The sequence below is a fragment of the Zingiber officinale genome, chromosome 10B (assembly GCF_018446385.1).
Source record: "Zingiber officinale cultivar Zhangliang chromosome 10B, Zo_v1.1, whole genome shotgun sequence".
In the NCBI taxonomy this organism is placed as follows: domain Eukaryota; kingdom Viridiplantae; phylum Streptophyta; class Magnoliopsida; order Zingiberales; family Zingiberaceae; genus Zingiber; species Zingiber officinale.
The window spans coordinates 33,975,103-33,993,963 of NC_056005.1; the positions used below are offsets into that span (position 1 = coordinate 33,975,103).

An 18,861-nucleotide genomic window follows, 5' to 3' on the forward strand; every position below is an offset into this window, starting at 1 on the left:
CCAAGTTCAAAGTCCAGCGAATAGTAGTGGAGAATAATTGTGTAAGCATTGTTGTGCTTAAACCTCGCCAATGGCTTTATTCTTCATGATCCAGATCCAGACGATCCCAGTCATCCAAAGTTAGCAATCTACACAATGATCATCTCCCAATCGATCAACTGATCGATTGGGATGGTCTCAATCAATTAATTTATTAATTCAGAGACTCACTGTGTTCTCACGAGAAGCCTAGAATTGATTGGCTAATCGATTCTACCTTCCTCTTGACCTCACAAGAAAACTAGCTCCAATCAATCAACTGATTGATTGGAACAGTTCAATTGATCAACTGATCGATTGGGTAGCCTTTTGCTCTCACTAAGTTGCCTCAATCAATCATTTGATCGATTGGGCTCTGTCTCAATCGATCACCTGATTGATTGACCAACCCTAATTTGCTTAACTCAAGTCTAGGGTTCCCTTATCCAACATCCGGTCAACAGCAACTTGTTGGGACTTCCTCGTGCCAAGCATCTGGTTAACCTTGACATGTTGGGACTTCATCACTAGGTGTCTGGTTACTATTTTAACCCACTTGGACTTTTCTCCTGGTGTCAAGTGTCTGGTGAACCATGACTCACTTGGACTTCTAAACACCAGATATCTGGTCAATTTTGACCCACCTAGATTTCACTACCTAGCTTCACTTACCAGGACTTTTTTACTACCTAGTTTCACTCAATAGGACTTTTCACACTGTCTAACTTCACTCACTAAGGCTTTTCACAACTGTCTGGCTTCACTCACTAGAACTTTCCAACTACCTAACTTTACTCACTAGGGCTTTTCACAACTATTTGGCTTAACTCACCAGGACTTTCTAACTGTCTAGCTTCACTCACTAAGATTTTCCCACTTTCCGATTTCACTCACCGGGACTTCCCAGTTTGCCTAGCTTCACTCACCAACACTTCCCTCTACTGCCAACCTTCTCGTTGGTCTTACCCTTGCCTAATCTCCAGTTAAGACTTCCCAATCAAATATCTGATCAACCTTGACCTACTTGACTCTCCTAGTGAATCTTCCATATGGGCAATTATACCTGCAATCTCTATATATTGTCAAATATTAAAATGTAAATATCAAGACTCAAGCTTGAGTCAATTCAAGCTTTGTCAACCTAGTCAAGTTTGACTAGGGGAAATTGCACCAACACTTGGCATTTCTTTGACTTCTATTCCCTAATTGTACCAATTTAATTATGTTCAAATCTTAAATTTGGCATATTTTACTCTTCCAAAGAATAAACTTTAAACCTTCATTTTCAAGGTGTAGCAATACCTTTAAAATGTCCTAAAGTACCAACTTCACCAAGGTTGAGTTAACTATCCTTTCAATTAGAGTTGACACTCTCCAAACCATCTAGGGTGTAGAAAACACACTCTTAGGAACCCAAAATCTATTGGTACTCCTTGGGTACTCTAGATACGCATTAGGGATAATTTCCCTTAATATCTTCCTAATGACCTTCCTGGGCTTCTTAGAAGCCTTGGTCACACTAGACTCCTCACGGACAACTATAAGGATAACTTTCCTTGTGATCTTCTTAGTGACTTTCTTATAGGCTTCTTAGAGGCTTTAGTCACACTAATCTTTTCAACATTACTTCTAGGGATAACTTCTCTTGTTATCTTGACTTGACTACTAGACCTAGGGTTAGTTCCATAGCTATATGGAACTCTATGGTATGAGGGTACATTCTCCTTGGCTTTTGGTTTGTATCCCAAACCTCTTTTGCCATTGAATGACTCTTGCCGATCTATCCCTAGATTTTTCATCTTAGGCCCTTGGACACTAATTATCATTTCCTTAATGGTCATATCTAATTTTTCAAGTCTTGACCTCAAGACTTGATTCTCTATTTTTATGTCCTCAAATTTTGATTTTCTATTATTTCCTTGGACATTTTTCTTTTTAGGCACATATCTAAAATTTTTAGAATTCTTACCTAAATTTTCTTCTACCTTTTTATTCTTAGGTGAGGTAGTCTTAGCATAAAGTAATTTATAATTGACCCTAGAGTTTTCATGCTTCCTATTTTCATGATAAATAATTTTAAATGATAAAATTTATTCCTAGCATGTTTTTTATCATAATTTAAGCAAGTATCATTAACTAATGGTACCTTAAGCTTGCTCTTGGAAGCTCCCCCTCGACTTGAGCTTGCTCCTTTGTTAAGCTTTCCCTTTGGACATTGATTGCGGTCTTACCCTTGCTAATCTCCAGTTAAGACTTCCCAATCAAATATCTGATCAACCTTGACCTACTTGACTCTCCTAGTGAATCTTCCATATGGGCAATTATACCTGCAATCTCTATATATTGTCAAATATTAAAATGTAAATATCAAGACTCAAGCTTGAGTCAATTCAAGCTTTGTCAACCTAGTCAAGTTTGACTAGGGGAAATTGCACCAACACTTGGCATTTCTTTGACTTCTATTCCCTAATTGTACCAATTTAATTATGTTCAAATCTTAAATTTGGCATATTTTACTCTTCCAAAGAATAAACTTTAAACCTTCATTTTCAAGGTGTAGCAATACCTTTAAAATGTCCTAAAGTACCAACTTCACCAAGGTTGAGTTAACTATCCTTTCAATTAGAGTTGACACTCTCCAAACCATCTAGGGTGTAGAAAACACACTCTTAGGAACCCAAAATCTATTGGTACTCCTTGGGTACTCTAGATACGCATTAGGGATAATTTCCCTTAATATCTTCCTAATGACCTTCCTGGGCTTCTTAGAAGCCTTGGTCACACTAGACTCCTCACGGACAACTATAAGGATAACTTTCCTTGTGATCTTCTTAGTGACTTTCTTATAGGCTTCTTAGAGGCTTTAGTCACACTAATCTTTTCAACATTACTTCTAGGGATAACTTCTCTTGTTATCTTGACTTGACTACTAGACCTAGGGTTAGTTCCATAGCTATATGGAACTCTATGGTATGAGGGTACATTCTCCTTGGCTTTTGGTTTGTATCCCAAACCTCTTTTGCCATTGAATGACTCTTGCCGATCTATCCCTAGATTTTTCATCTTAGGCCCTTGGACACTAATTATCATTTCCTTAATGGTCATATCTAATTTTTCAAGTCTTGACCTCAAGACTTGATTCTCTATTTTTATGTCCTCAAATTTTGATTTTCTATTATTTCCTTGGACATTTTTCTTTTTAGGCACATATCTAAAATTTTTAGAATTCTTACCTAAATTTTCTTCTACCTTTTTATTCTTAGGTGAGGTAGTCTTAGCATAAAGTAATTTATAATTGACCCTAGAGTTTTCATGCTTCCTATTTTCATGATAAATAATTTTAAATGATAAAATTTATTCCTAGCATGTTTTTTATCATAATTTAAGCAAGTATCATTAACTAATGGTACCTTAAGCTTGCTCTTGGAAGCTCCCCCTCGACTTGAGCTTGCTCCTTTGTTAAGCTTTCCCTTTGGACATTGATTGCGGTAATGCCCTTTTGATTGAATATGAAGCACACAATGCCCCTTTGATTAACTTTGTGTATCCTTTGGCTTCTTCTTGCCCTTTGGTGTCAATTGGTCATTATTGTAGTGTTCATTCTCCCTACACTCAAAGAAAAAATATGATTTTTACTTTTTATAAATTGAACTTGATATACCTTATTTACTTATAGTGGTGACACATGATCTTTCTTCATTTGACCTAGAAGTATAGGCTTCTTCTTACTCCGGTGTTAATAAATTACACTCCCCCTCAATCCTTGAAGTGGATGTCTCTTCAACTTCATCCTTAGATGTTGAGCACTTCTCAACCTCCGAATCCTCATGTACATAAAACAAAGAGTTTCCCTCTTTACCATTGTTGTTGCTTTCCGTTGAGGATGGATCTTTAGAAAACTTTGCCAACTTACTCAATAACTCCTCAGCATCTTTATACTCTTCGATTTTGCACAATATGGTGCTTGGCAATAAATTAACCAATAATTTGATTACCTTCTCATTGGCCTCGCATCTCTTGACTTGCTCTTCGATCCATCTCTTCTTCTTGAGGAGTTTTCCTTTGAATCTCTTGGAGTTTTAAAATCCTCCATTAGATCAAACCATTGCTTTATCTCCATCATGAGAAAATTTTCAACCTTTAATTTCTAAAGGTCAAAACTTCCAATGTCGAATGGTGGAGGTGCTCGGATATCATATTTGAATCCGTCTCTAAACTCCATTTTTGAACTTGAGCTATTTTGATGATGAATCTTTGACTTTGAAATTAGGGCTTCAAGCTTTAATATCTTCTTCTTCCTCTAGCCCATTGCTCTTGGTGGTTAGTCCAATGAAGAGCGACCTCGCTCTAAAACCACTTGTTAGGACACTCTGGCGAGCTAGAAGGGAGTGATTAGCTCCAATCATTTCGTTGATGATTTGTTACAGCAAATAATTAGAAGCAAACACTAACACCCCTAATTCTACTTGGTATCCACCTCCTAAGGTGACTAATATAATGGTCCACTCTCCTTACTCATAGTACACTATGAAATCCTCCTTCTAAGAAGTGGAGAAGCCTCATACAAGTAAATACACAAGCAAATATGAGATGCAACAAGAAATATAACAAGAATAAGGAAATAGATAAACAATGAAGGACCTTTGCTCTTGATCTCTTGTTACTATGGATTGCCTCTTGATGTTTAGAAATATAGCAACACTTTACTCCAAGAACCTTCAAGAATCAACGGTGAAGAATGGAGAAGAAAAGTTGCACTTGAATCTTTGTCGTCGCCTTTATATCCCGTGGATTAGGGCTCTCAATCGATTGGTCTTACTCCCAATCGATTGTCATGTCAGATCTGAGCACATCCATTCGTCTAAACCTCACAACGACTCTTTTCTTCATCACTTAATTGATTAGCCAATCGATTACATGCCTTCTTAATCGATCACTCAATCGATTACAAAGCCTTCTATTCACACGCGAGCTTCTCCCAATCGATTACTCAATTGATCAAGCAACTTCAATCAATTACATGATCGATTTAGAAGCTCTCTATTCACTCGCGACCAAGCTTAATTGATTAGCCAATCGATTAAACCTCTCGCGATATCCTCAATCGATTAGGATTCTTCCCAATTGATTTAGCACATTGCAATGCACTGTGCCTCATGAAAACCAACTTCCAATCTATCACTTGATCAATTGTGTTCAGGGCGAATCGATCACCTGATCGGTTCACCATGCACTTCACGAAGAGATGTGCTTAATCGATCAACTGATCAATTACATGGGTCTCAATCGATCACCTGATCGATTATCCAACCCTAACTTACTTAACCTAAGTCTAGGGTTTTCTTGCCCAATCTCCGGTCAACCGTAACCTGTTACGACTTCTCCACCAAGTGCCCAATCAACCTTTTGAACCACTTAGACTTTTCCAACTTTCTATTGGATTTCCAATCACCAAGTGCGGTCCTCCTTGATCCACTTGAATTTTCCTCTTGCCTAACTGTAGTTAGGACTTAACTTACCAACGTGTGGTCTCCTTTGACCCACTTGAACTTTCCTTTGCCTAACTGTAGTTAGGGTTTTCCTTTTCCAACGTGAGATCCTCCTTGATCTACTTTAACTTACTTGCCTAACCGTAGTTAGGACTTTTCTTGCCAATATGTGGTTCTCCTTGATCTACTTTAACTTACTTGCCTAACCGTAGTTAGGACTTTTCTTGCCAATATGTGGTTCTCCTTGACCCACTTATACTTTCCTTTTCCTAACTATAGTTAGGACTTTCCTTGCTAATATGCAGTCTTCCTTAACAGACTTGGACTTTCCTTGCCAATGTGCGGTCCTCCTTGACCCACTTAGACTTTCCTTTGCCTAAGCATTGTTAGGACTTTCCTTGACAACATGTGGTCCTCCTTGACTCACTTGGACTTTCATTTGCCTAACCCTCGAGTTAGGACTTTACCCTTTCCTAACCCTAGTTAGAACTTTACTATTACCTAACCCCTAGTTAAGACTTTACCAATCAAGTGTCGGTCCTCCATGACCTACTTAACTTCTCTCTCAAATGACCTACAACATATTGTCAAAACATGTTGTCCATAAATATTGTCTAAACATTGAAACTCAAACTCAACTCCACTCGAGCTTAGTTAAATTGGTCTACCTTGACCCAGGGAATGATTGCACCAATAATCTCCCAACACTAAGAAGGTCTAAGAAGAGTAAAGGAGGGTATATTCAGACTCTTGTGATTCATATAAACCTATAGGACTTGAAATAGGTCTGATCAGAGTCCTCTAGGTCCATCAATAGATTTTAACTAAAATTCATTGATTGAACTAGGAGCCTTAGATTTCTAAAATTTTGGTATAGGGTAGAAGGGGCGAGTATATAAAATTTACATATGTCCTTCAACCATGGTTCTAAGACTCACATAAGAAGTTATAGTTGTGTACCAAGTGGCACGGGACATTGGTGTTACTCTTGCAAAAGTAGAACCACATTGGTTCTTCTCTTGCACAAGCAGCACCAATGTGGCCTTGGCTTCCGATCACCAACTTTGTGTTGATTTCTAAAGATCAGCACCAACGTGATGCTAACTTCTCAGACAAGCACCACAGTGTACTTAAAGATGAAAATCATTTGGAACAACTCTAGGAAGGCCTAAGAAGAGTAAAGGAGGGCATATTCAGACTCCTGTGATCCATATGAACCCATAGGACTTGATATGGGTCCGATCAAAGTCCTCTAGGTCCATCAATGGGGTTTGACTGAAATCTATTGATTGAGCTAGGGATCTTGGATCTTTGAAATTTTAGTATGGGATGGAAGGGGTGAGTGTATAGAATGTATATATACCCTCCAACTATGGTTCTGAGATTCACACAAGAAGTTATAGTCGCATGCCAAGTGGCATGAGCGTTGGTGCTTCTCTTTCTAAAGCAACACCAACGTGGCCTTGGCTTCGGATCACCAAGCTTGGTGTTGGTTTCTGAAGTTCAGTACCAACATGATGCTGATCTTCGCAAAGTAGCACCATAATGTACATAAATATTCAAATCATTGGGAACAATTCTAGGAAGGTCTAAGAAGAGTCAATGAGAGCATATTCAAACTTTTGTGATTCATATGAACCCATAGGACTTGAAATGGGTCTGATAAGAGTGCTTTAGGTCCATCAATAGATTTTGACTGAAACCCATTGATTAACCTAGTGACCTTGGATTTTTGATATTTTGGAATAGGATGGAAGGGGTGAGTGTATAGAATATATATATGCCCTACAACCATGGTTTTGAGACTTACACAAGAATCTATGGTCTTTTACCAAGTGGTTCGGATGTTGGTGCTGATCTTGTAAAAGTAGCACCACATTGGTGCTAGTTTTTCAAAACTAGCAACAACATTGCCTCTTGTGTTCTCCAAACTCAATATCTTGTTTCAATTGCTAGATCACATTTTATGAAAGACAACATCCATGTTTTCTATCCAATGGTATAATTTAACTGTCAATTTTGGTAGAATTCACATGCAAAACTAAGTTTCATAAAAAATTATAAACTTTTGTTAAAAATATGACAGATATAAAATATCATCCACGAATTAAAAATTTTAATTTTACAAATTCGAGTTCACATGAGAAAAAGTGTCTACACATAGGCCAAACAAGCCAAATGTGATGTCTCACACAATTACAGATTAAGGAAGCATTCCTAATCCCAATACTAAGGGAACTTCAACTTGGCTAGGGTATGGGGCATGTCAAGTCCTCATATATAAACCTATGTGTGATGTAAATCAATGTAAGCAAATTGCAATAACTATAAAATAATGCATGATTTATACCGAATGAATTTTTGAATTTATTCTTTATATCAGAATGAATTTTCGAAGTCTGTATCCTTTGTGAGCCTGAAAATATTTACATTCGGATATACTAAAATAGAATCATAAAAGGCATAAACCAATCTACTTCATAACTAGTAAAAGACTTAGTTTTCCATGTGTAATCATAAAAATAAGAATGTACTATTTTTTACATGAACATAATAAGTTAGCAATCCTATCTAACTAAAACAAACACATATTCAGGATAGATAGCATATAGGAAAATCATAATATATTTCAATTTATAAAATATAACTAGCAATAACTTATACCTATTAAATGAAATGTAAAATAGTTTAAGTATAGGTTGAAATCTAACACAGTGTAATGACCCGTCCCTTTGGTCTCTTGGGCGGCCCTTGCGGCGGCCCACTGGCGGCCCTTATGTCGTCGACCGACGACCCTTTGGCCATGTCGTTACTCACTAGGACTTTCCACCCTTGGCAGTGGATTTTTGCCTTCCCCAGGATTCGAACCCTAGACCTCCAGGCTTAAGTACTAGAGTTTATGAATCCTGATAGCCAAGTGAGACGTAGCATGCGGATATATATAAATAACTCACGAAACAACAAGAGCATATTTAAGTACTTCTGACTACAACAATAGGTCTTGCATACAGGGGCAGCAAGTAATATACTAACTCACAACAACTGAAGCCTATCAAGTCTGTTACATGCGTGCTACGGATTACACTTAATCTTCTTCAATGAAAACTGGACTAGCATACATGGGTATAGAAAAGCAAGTAAACCATTCACCTATACTATGAAACGGTTTCAAATTTTAGCCAAGTAAATAAGCATTCTATACAAGCAGGTTTCCATGCAACCAAAATAATGAACATGCAAAATGAACCAATCTGCGTACATGGCAGCGGTTGAACAGGATTAAAAATTTAACATATACATTTCCAATACGTAAAAATCTATACAACTCTTAGCAACCCTATGTAACCAAATGTGACACTAGAACTATTCCAGCCATATCAGCCAAACGGCTGGAATAGTGAATACTATGTCAAAATCTGCACGTTTCTAGATTTCCCAACAAATTTCAGCAACATTAAAGCAGCAATACAAGAAATCTAGTAATTGATTTATCTACCAAATCCTAGTAGCAGCAACTCAAAAATAAACAATAATCTTTAGCAATGCAAAAGAATCAATTCGCAGAAAAATCTCTTATCTAGTTAGCAATGCAGATCCGGCAATACAAAAGACTAAACTAGTAATGCATATTAGAACAATTCACTAGCAACTTCTTAGATCTCCCCATAGTCCCAAACATCACAGACCATCACCACCATCTTGTCGCCTTCCTCCTTATACTTTAGCTTTTCCTTTATCTGCAGTAGGAGGAAAATGAATCTATAAGCGGATTGCTTAGTAAGTACTAAAGTATCTCACAAAAACTCTAAAGTGCATAAGATACAAGGGTGCTAAAACTGAAGTGCTAAATAGAAAAGCTACTCATGTTCATCTAATAGCAAGCACTAAAATAATCTGCATACTCATGATATACAAGAATAAATCTACATGCTGGAAATAAAGCTAATCATGCTCAATAAACTCATAAGGAAAGCAAATGAAAACCAATACTGTATGCTTAGAATTATAAGAGCTAAACTTTGCTAGTTCTAAACATAGGTGATACTTGTTTCATTTACTTATAGCCTTATACTTGAAATTAATATTTAACTTTCTTCTTCTCTTTCTTGGGCCCAGACTTAGTACCAAATGCGCGCTCTCTAATAGAGACTGAGGTAGCGAGCCTCCAGTCCTATGAGGGTAAAGACCTTGGTCTTACCAGGGCCAAGACCTTGGAATTGGTCACCTGGATTTGTTTAACGACAATCTTGAAAGTCGGGTACTAACCTCTTACTTTAAATTACTTGTTATCTTTTCTAACTAGACCTTGGTCTTTTCTCTACTCATAACTTCTCATAATCCCCTAATAGAGGTTACTAGAACACTGTAAGTATATATAACAAGTAGAGAATTGCAACTAACTGAGCATGCTATAAAAATAAAGTAAAGCCAATCAAACTACAAGATAAGCTTAATAGTTGTTCATGATCAAGAAAATCAAGAAACTAACCCTACATACTTTAAATAAAGGTTGTTCTTGCCTTTTTGAGTAGCAAGGAAAATGCTAAACCCATTCTAACTAAATAAAGGGTTGTTCTTGTCCTTTGAGTAGCAAGGGAAAATGCTATTCATGCTTACGGTAGTGCAGGAAGATTACAAAACTGCAAGGAACTAAATACTGGGATGCTTACATTCAGCTAATGTAAGATACCGCAAAAATAAATAATAAATATTATTGGATGAAAAATCTTATTGGATTTTTTCAGAATTTTTAGAAATTTTCTGGGAATTTTTCGGAGCTTGTACGGAGGGTTTTGAGGGGATTGATCGGCGGGCGCGGATAAAGCCTGTTTGGGATACCCATTTAAGTGAGAAAATATTTTCAATTATAAATTCATTTTCTTTTATTCCCTTTTCCCCCCAAATCGCCGTTTCCCCCTTTCTTCACCCGAACCCACTTCTTCCCTCTCTCTATCTCCCCGATCTCCTCCTCAAATCTCACCCGAAATCTCCCCCTCTCCGGCGATTTCTCCTCTCCGCCTCTCGGTGTCGCCGGTGCAAGCAACCACCGGAGCTTTGAAGGGTAAACAAGTGGCTTGTTCTTCCTCACATTTCGGTTTCCTCTTTCCCGATTGCTCTCTCTCACGGGCGACTCGACGCCGACGGTTTCCCCCGACAATTTCAGCCTCACCGCGTCGCCTGAGGATTGTTGCCCGAATCTTGAAGGTGCTGACGCTGTCCAAGCCTTCCCCGGTGGAGTGATCGCCTTCTCGGCCATTTTTGCGCTCGATCGGTGGGATCCGATCTAGGGCACAGCGAGGTTTGAATCGCATCGCTCCCAGCCGGTTATTCTCCTTGTTCTTCTCTGTGATTTGTTCATTGGAATTTGATCTGCAGCTCCACACTTGCTGGATCAGATTGGGACAACACCATCCGGAGGTAGTCGATCAAGGTAGGCTTCATTCAAATCGTAAAGCTTCAAAGATCTTGTTTAGTTAACTTCGATCTTGATAAGCTTCTTATTCTGGATCAGAGGAGGTGTTAGTTGGTACAGTGCTTGTGCCGATCACTGCCTTGTTTCCAATGCTGGAAGCTGTGGGAGTCTCGGCTGGGGAATTTGAGATCGATTGAGGTGAGTGTTGTATTGTTATGTAGGGTTTTAGTAAGTAAGGGCTCTACAGCTAAGTGTTGGATTTGATTTTGGAAGGAATTGGTGTAGGGCTTCTTGGTAGCTGCCGGCAGAGATCTTGTTGGGCTGTGAGATTTTGATTTTGCTACCAAACCTTAAGGTAAGTAATGTCCAGTAGGGTAATTCTATTAGTTTCATTGTTATATTGCTAGATTAGGTTTCTAATGAATTGTAGGAATTTGTTTGAATGGCAGAGGCTTCGTTGGCTTTCAGCCACCACGTCACCGATAGCTAGATGCTAGCTCCATCTGATTTATGTCATCAGTAGCTACTGAAGAAGAAGAGGTAAGGGGAATGTAGAGGTATGCAATAAGTGATTAGAATTGAGAAGTTAATAGATTTGTTTGGCTTCTTTATCTGGTTAGTTGGATGCTTAGCTAGTTGCTAATTAGTAGAAGTAAGTGGATTGATTCGTATGGTTAGGATAATCAATTATGGTGACAAGAGTTAATGGATTGATAGGATTGTTGGTCCATGCTCTCTTAGATTAAATTGAAGTATGTTAACAAAAACAGTTAACTAATTGGATTGGACTATTTCATGAAGGGATTTGATTAGTGTGGTGATTGTTCGATTAGGGTTTCCCCTAATTAGGTTGGAGATTTTATTTAGTTATTTACTCCTTATATTATTAGCTAAATACATTATATGATCGCAGGACTTGGATTCGGGACGAGCGTCTCGACGCGGGATTACTTGACACGATCTATCTTCTTAAAGGCGGGTATTTCTTCCTTCGCCTCTATGTATTTTCTCTGAGCTTAGTGCATGGTTGTTGTTTGACGGATTAGGTTACTTTACCTTATATCGTGTTCGGTTGCTGTTTTTCCTGCTTGTTACTTTTGCTTGAGCTTAGAGATGATCTATTTAATTCACATACAGTCTCCACTCTTGATATCTACTCTGTTATGATTACACATGTAGAGTATGTCTTGTAGGGATTGTCGGGTTGTTGGTATTCTCATGCTGATTGAGTATATGATGTGGACTGTACATAGGTGGGTATGTGTTATAGGAGTCATCTTGTTGACCGTGCATTTGCATGTTGTGTGTACATACGTATTTGTCATGTACCTTTGGAGGAGTTGTGTTGATTGTACGTTTGGGGTGTGTACACATGTCTGTTGTGTTTTTACTGGAGGATATATGTTGATTGTACTTATATTTTGTGTACATATGTCTGGTGGGATTATTGGAGATTTTTTGTTGATTATACATGTGTAGAGTGTACATATGTTTGGTGGGATACGTGGATGTATCATGACGATTATATTCATATTGTGGAGTGCTTATGTGGAGTTAGAGTTTGCATGGATGATGACGGTGTCTGTATCATGATTATATATATATATATATATATCATGTTCATCATTCATTACATACTGACGACTATCGTCTCCTTTGTAGTTGAGAGGGTTGTCAGTTTTATAGCTGTCCGCTCTACCACTGATGGAGGGTGGTAGCTGGGAGTGGAGCTGTCGCTTACTCAACTGCTCAGTGTTTTTACTCTGTCAGCCTCGACCACTCTGGAGTAGTGGATCTTGAGGGTGCAGTGGTTAGGGGGCTTGAGTTGTGAGTGGTGGGGACCCTTAGCTATGTAGTTAGATAACTACATAGTATCTGTCGCCTCGGTCGCTTTGTACGTGCGAGGTTTGTACGGTTTGTCACGGACCCAAGCCTCGGCCATCTGGGGTCGTGGTGTCTAGAGAGGTGTCGGGGTGACCATGGAGCACATTTGCATATGATCGCGGTGCGTCGGTGGATATATACTTGCATACGCCTAGTAGATACTAGTTGCGTGTGATTGTGGTTATTGCACTTGTTTGAGATATGCTTGTTGCATATGGTTGTCATCATACATCATTTATTTTACATATATACGATCGTATTTATATCGCAGGTATATCATTGCGAGATCCATGAGTTCTTGATCTTTGTACCTTGCGTCGATTCAGTTGGATATGTCATCATTGTGTTAGTTATGGTTTGTACAGTTTATATATCGGTGATTATATCGGATATGTTTAGGTGCATTGATTATGATAGTATGATCGTTCTTTATTCCTCTAGAGATACTTGTGATCTCCATTTGTTTATAGACCGACTATCTTGTCTATTACCGAGTTACCTATACTCACCACCGCATGTATACATTTATGTTTTCGGTAGCTTGTAGATGGTTGGTGTCGCTCGGAGTATCCTGTCTGCCGACGTCATCCGAAGATCGCGCTTGCTTTCTTTGTATATTCTTTTCTTATTTTGGCATTGTATTTGTGTATAGCCATGTGGCTATCTTATAGTTTAGTGTTGTATTTGTGTTTAAGCCGCATTATATCTATTTGTCTTGTGTGGGCTTTCCGTTTCGTTTTTCCGCTGTGTTGGTTTTGGTATGGGCTGTTTTATATATAAATGCGTGGTTGTGATTGTTTCATTCCAGTAGTGTATATATAATCGCGTGGTTGTGTATATAAATATTCCAAGCGTGTGGTGATGTATTTCTTGTAGTGATGCAGTTATCGGTAAATGATGAGATCTTGTCGGATTTTTGTCCAGAGACTCCTTTGGGTGTGACAATTTAGTGGTATCGAGCAAGTTTACGATACTTGCTATGCGTTTTGGATTTTGAGATTTATCGATACCATTTTGGTACGATGCCTATTATTCGTGTTTTGGATTTCGTGATTCGATTTTCTTGATGTGACTTTTCGGGCTTTGGGACCAGGACATCTCCAGCTTTAGGAGGTATGTTTGCATATTGTTATCATGCATTCTGTTGATGTATGTATTGTTGCCCATATAGTTATGATGTGTGTTAGTATCCTCTGGTTAGTACTTGCCTATTTGTTTGTAGCTTGCATTGCATGTGTTGGGTCAATCATTGATCACGGTTGACCTAATGGAGATCGAGGATTACAGTCTCAAAGGATTCACCATATCATACTACCAGTAGTTTAGTGTCTATTACTACGAGTTGGGTGAGAGTTAGAGTCGTATACCAGTCTCTATTATCATGAGTTGTGTAGTAAATGATATCTGTTTACTCCTGTTGAGGATTGATTTACTTGGTTGTCTTGTGTGGTTATGGTTTGATTTATTTTCCTTGTTTACTTTGACAGTTGAGGTTTTACTGATTTTAGTTTGTTCTGTGTTCCTGGTAGTTCGATCTGTTTATTATTTATTTGGTTTCTTTTAGTTCTGTCTGTAGAGGATTGATTTACCCAGGTTGACTTTGGTGGTTGGGTATTGATTTACCTTAGTTAGTTTCATCAGTGGATGATTGATTTACTCTTATTGGATCAGTTAGGAGATGATCGATTTATTTTGTTGGTCCGACCAGTAGGGGACTGACTTACTCTACTTTTAGAGATTCTTATCTTTGGGATGTTTCATGCTTGGTTAGGTGTTTTGACTTGTATCGGTGTAGAAATGACTGAATTGGCCGTATACCATTATCAGCTTAGTCAGTCTATAGAGGATCGATGTATCCGATTCCATGGGGACTTTGACCATGGACTGTCTGTACCTGGTAGGATGACTTAGAAGGTACATTCAGATAGAATACCGTACGGTGGGAAAAAGTGTAAAGCTACCTGTTTAACACTTTGAGATACAACTGTTACTAGGGTATAACTTGGAGAGTACATTCGGATATATGATTTGTACTGACGTGAGAGAGTTGAAGTTAGTTGCTTAACCTTTACGTGACCCGGTACCACGTGAAGGAGGAAGCAGAGAATGCTTTTTGGAGATCAGGTCATCACTTAGTGATTGCCTTAAGGTGTTTGGAGAGAGAGTAATTCTCTACTTCTTTTGATAGCAGGATGGGTTTTAAGGCGATGACTAGTAGACTCGCCTAACGTTGTTCCATGGGAGATCCTGACTCATGGAGCTATTAGATATGATTAGATATCCATGATGTATTTAGGGATATATACCCTGCAATGGTGCGGAGGAAGTGGTGTTAGTTGAGTAATACCTAGGAGGTCCGACCGTAACTAGGTATAGTTTCAGATGATGATCTTCGAGGGGTTGAGCGTTGATTGACAGATAGTTTGATTAGCTATTTAGTTATAGCGTTCCTTTATATTTGTCTTCATTGCTTGATACTGGAGGTTACTGAACCTTAGGGTGGAGCAATCACAGTATGATGGGGTACAAGACAATGGTTAGACGGCTCAGCTAACATTGTCTCTATCAGGTGGCTCAAGACCTTGACCACATGATCATTTTATCATGTCTTGTAGGCTATATCTCAGATTGGAGGGTTCGACCTTTTATCGCTATTTGTCGAGGGATATTTATGGGATGATTATGAGAGTTGTGGTAATATCTCCTTGATAGGTAGACTCTTAGTCAGCAGGCTGTGTGACCCTTTGACTTTGGATGGACATCCTTCTACGGGGAATATTTGATTATCAGAAAAGATGAGATGATGAGATTTGGCAGATTTTTTGGATACAGTTAGTTTGTTGATAGTGAGTGTTGAAGGTTGGATGATTTCCTTTTACTCTATCTTTGTTTAGAGGACTATCTGGTATGATTGATTGATGTTGAGGATGCTTTTGATTGGTAGATATTGGGAGATCAGATGTGGTGATAGGTTGTCCTTTGATGATCTATTAGTAGATATTTGACTTGATGATCTATTATTTGGTAATTGATGTTGATAGTGATATGAGGAGTAGCACCGTGTGATATTTATGGATTTGGTGATTTGTAGTTGGTGATTTGATCATAAGCTTGTTGTTGGGGAACCTACGGTTGAGTAAGCCTATTGTACGTATATTATGGGTCATTGGTGTTACCATTTTAGGCATACCGTGCCCTAGATGTTTTATGGACTCGATGTACTTGGTATCATTAGGGTGTTTGGATCAGTTTTCATTGTCTTTATTGGCGATATTGTGATCTATTCCCGATCCGAGGTGGATCACGTACACTAACTTCGCATAGTTCTAGAGATGTTTCGACGTGAACATCTATATGTGAAGTTAGTAGTACGTATTGTGATTGTCTTTTACGAGTTTTTGGGACACATTGTCTCTGGTAGAGGGATATCAGTGGATCCACAAGAGATAGAGGCTGTTATCGGTTGGGAGTAGTCATAGTCTATACCGGAGATTGATGGAGGATTTCTCTAGCATTGATATGTCGTTGACTGAACTGTATAGGAAGGGTAGGGAACCTTCTTGGTTAGATGCTTATGAGATCAGTTTAGATAGCTGCACCTGTCTTAGTAGTACTTTCTAGTGTAGACGGATTTGCACTCTACACAGAGGTATCGTACTTGGAGTTTGGTGCAGTTTCGATGTAGCATGAGCGAAGCAGTCTCGTGCCCGTAGTTAGAATTCTCGTGTAATGAGAATTGGATTTTTTGTTTCGTGGGAGATTCGGTGTGTTTCCGGGCTACTTCTTATCCGGGAGGAGTGACCGCAGGAAACACATCGTTCTAGATTTGTGATACATTCGGTTGACGCCTGATGTATAGAGACTTAGAACGTTCCTATTGGGGGAATGACATTAAGAAAGACATCGCGGATTTTGTAGCTTGATGTCTAGGGTGTCAGCAAGTGGAGGCTTAACATCGGATATCAGTAGGATTGTTTCAGTAGACTCGTATTTTGGAGTGGAGTTGGGAGCATGTTTTGATGGACCTTATTGTGTGATTACCCAGACGAGGGGATGTGATGCGATTTGGGTAATCATTAGTTAGTTGACTACTTTGCTCCCTAGTTATCTATTTGTAGGATAGATTCTTTGGATTGAGTAACAGGATCATATTGTAGAGAGATTATCGGATCCTTATGGTATATCTCTGAGGGTTGTATTGGATGGAGATTAGTGATTTCGTGTCATGGTTTTGATTTTGGTTACAGCAGACTTTGGATTAGGAGTTTCACTTTAGTATAGATTTTCATCTCAGACTGATGGATAGTTTGAGCGATTTATATTGGTGTTGGAGGATCTATTGATAGTGAATTTTGGATTTCGGAGGTAGTTGATTAATCCACAGTCGGTTAGGTAACAGCGTGGAAGTAGCAGATGCAGTGTGTGCTCATCGCCACAGAGTCATCGCTATTCAATTGGAGGTGGATTATCTTGCTTGGAGATATGTTTATGATACTAGGGTGGAGTAGTAGATGAGGATGTTGTTTGGTTATTATACTTGGAGTGAGTGGTATATAAGTATATGATTTGGATGTTACCCTTGGAGGAGGATCCCTGAGTTGATCAGTAAATTTGGGGACCAAATTTTTATTAGTGGGGGAGAATGTAAGATACCGCAAAAATAAATAATAAATATTATTGGATGAAAAATCTTATTGGATTTTTTCAGAATTTTTAGAAATTTTCTGGGAATTTTTCGGAGCTTGTACGGAGGGTTTTGAGGGGATTGATCGGCGGGCGCGGATAAAGCCTGTTTGGGATACCCATTTAAGTGAGAAAATGTTTTCAATTATAAATTCATTTTCTTTTATTCCCTTTTTCCCCCAAATCGCCGTTTCCCCCTTTCTTCACCCGAACCCACTTCTTCCCTCTCTCTATCTCCCCGATCTCCTCCTCAAATCTCACCCGAAATCTCCCCCTCTCCGGCGATTTCTCCTCTCCGCCTCTCGGTGTCGCCGGTGCAAGCAACCACCGGAGCTTTGAAGGGTAAACAAGTGGCTTGTTCTTCCTCACATTTCGGTTTCCTCTTTCCCGATTGCTCTCTCTCACGGGCGACCCGACGCCGACGGTTTCCCCCGACAATTTCAGCCTCACCGCGTCGCCTGAGGATTGTTGCCCGAATCTTGAAGGTGCTGACGCTGTCCAAGCCTTCCCCGGTGGAGTGATCGCCTTCTCGGCCATTTTTGCGCTCGATCGGTGGGATCCGATCTAGGGCACAGCGAGGTTTGAATCGCATCGCTCCCAGCCGGTTATTCTCCTTGTTCTTCTCTGTGATTTGTTCATTGGAATTTGATCTGCAGCTCCACACTTGCTGGATCAGATTGGGACAACACCATCCGGAGGTAGTCGATCAAGGTAGGCTTCATTCAAATCGTAAAGCTTCAAAGATCTTGTTTAGTTAACTTCGATCTTGATAAGCTTCTTATTCTGGATCAGAGGAGGTGTTAGTTGGTACAGTGCTTGTGCATCACCGCCTTGTTTCCAATTCTGGAAGCTGTGGGAGTCTCGGCTGGGGAATTTGAGATCGATTGAGGTGAGTGTTGTATTGTTATGTAGGGTTTTAGTAAGTAAGGGCTCTACAGCTAAGTGTTGGATTTGATTTTGGAAGGAATTGGTGTAGGGCTTCTTGGTAGCTGCCGGCAGAGGTCTTGTTGGGTTGTGAGATTTGGATTTTGCTACCAAACCTTAAGGTAAGTAATGTCCAGTAGGGTAATTCTATTAGTTTCATTGTTATATTGCTAGATTAGGTTTCTAATGAATTGTAGGAATTTGTTTGAATGGCAGAGGCTTCGTTGGCTTTCAGCCACCACGTCACCGATAGCTAGATGCTAGCTCCATCTGATTTATGTCATCAGTAGCTACTGAAGAAGAAGAGGTAAGGGGAATGTAGAGGTATGCAATAAGTGATTAGAATTGAGAAGTTAATAGATTTGTTTGGCTTCTTTATCTGGTTAGTTGGATGCTTAGCTAGTTGCTAATTAGTAGAAGTAAGTGGATTGATTCGTATGGTTAGGATAA

General features: G+C 39.1%; 2 long non-coding RNA genes across 3 annotated transcripts; both read left to right on the forward strand.

Annotated features, from left to right (window-relative positions):
* The first annotated feature begins 10,429 nt into the window (after positions 1-10,429).
* On the forward strand, positions 10,430-11,879 carry LOC122030536. Of its 2 annotated transcripts, XR_006125463.1 has the most exons (7): positions 10,430-10,569; positions 10,672-10,806; positions 10,884-10,938; positions 11,020-11,118; positions 11,194-11,275; positions 11,370-11,460; positions 11,834-11,879. It is a non-coding gene; the product is annotated as an uncharacterized LOC122030536 (long non-coding RNA). The 2 variants fall into 2 exon arrangements; XR_006125462.1 differs by having other exon boundaries at positions 10,430-10,806.
* A 5,804-nt stretch (positions 11,880-17,683) lies between these two features.
* Positions 17,684-18,198, forward strand: LOC122028811. Its single transcript, XR_006124964.1, has 3 exons — positions 17,684-17,829; positions 17,932-18,066; positions 18,144-18,198. It is a non-coding gene; the product is annotated as an uncharacterized LOC122028811 (long non-coding RNA).
* The last annotated feature ends 663 nt before the right edge of the window (positions 18,199-18,861 follow it).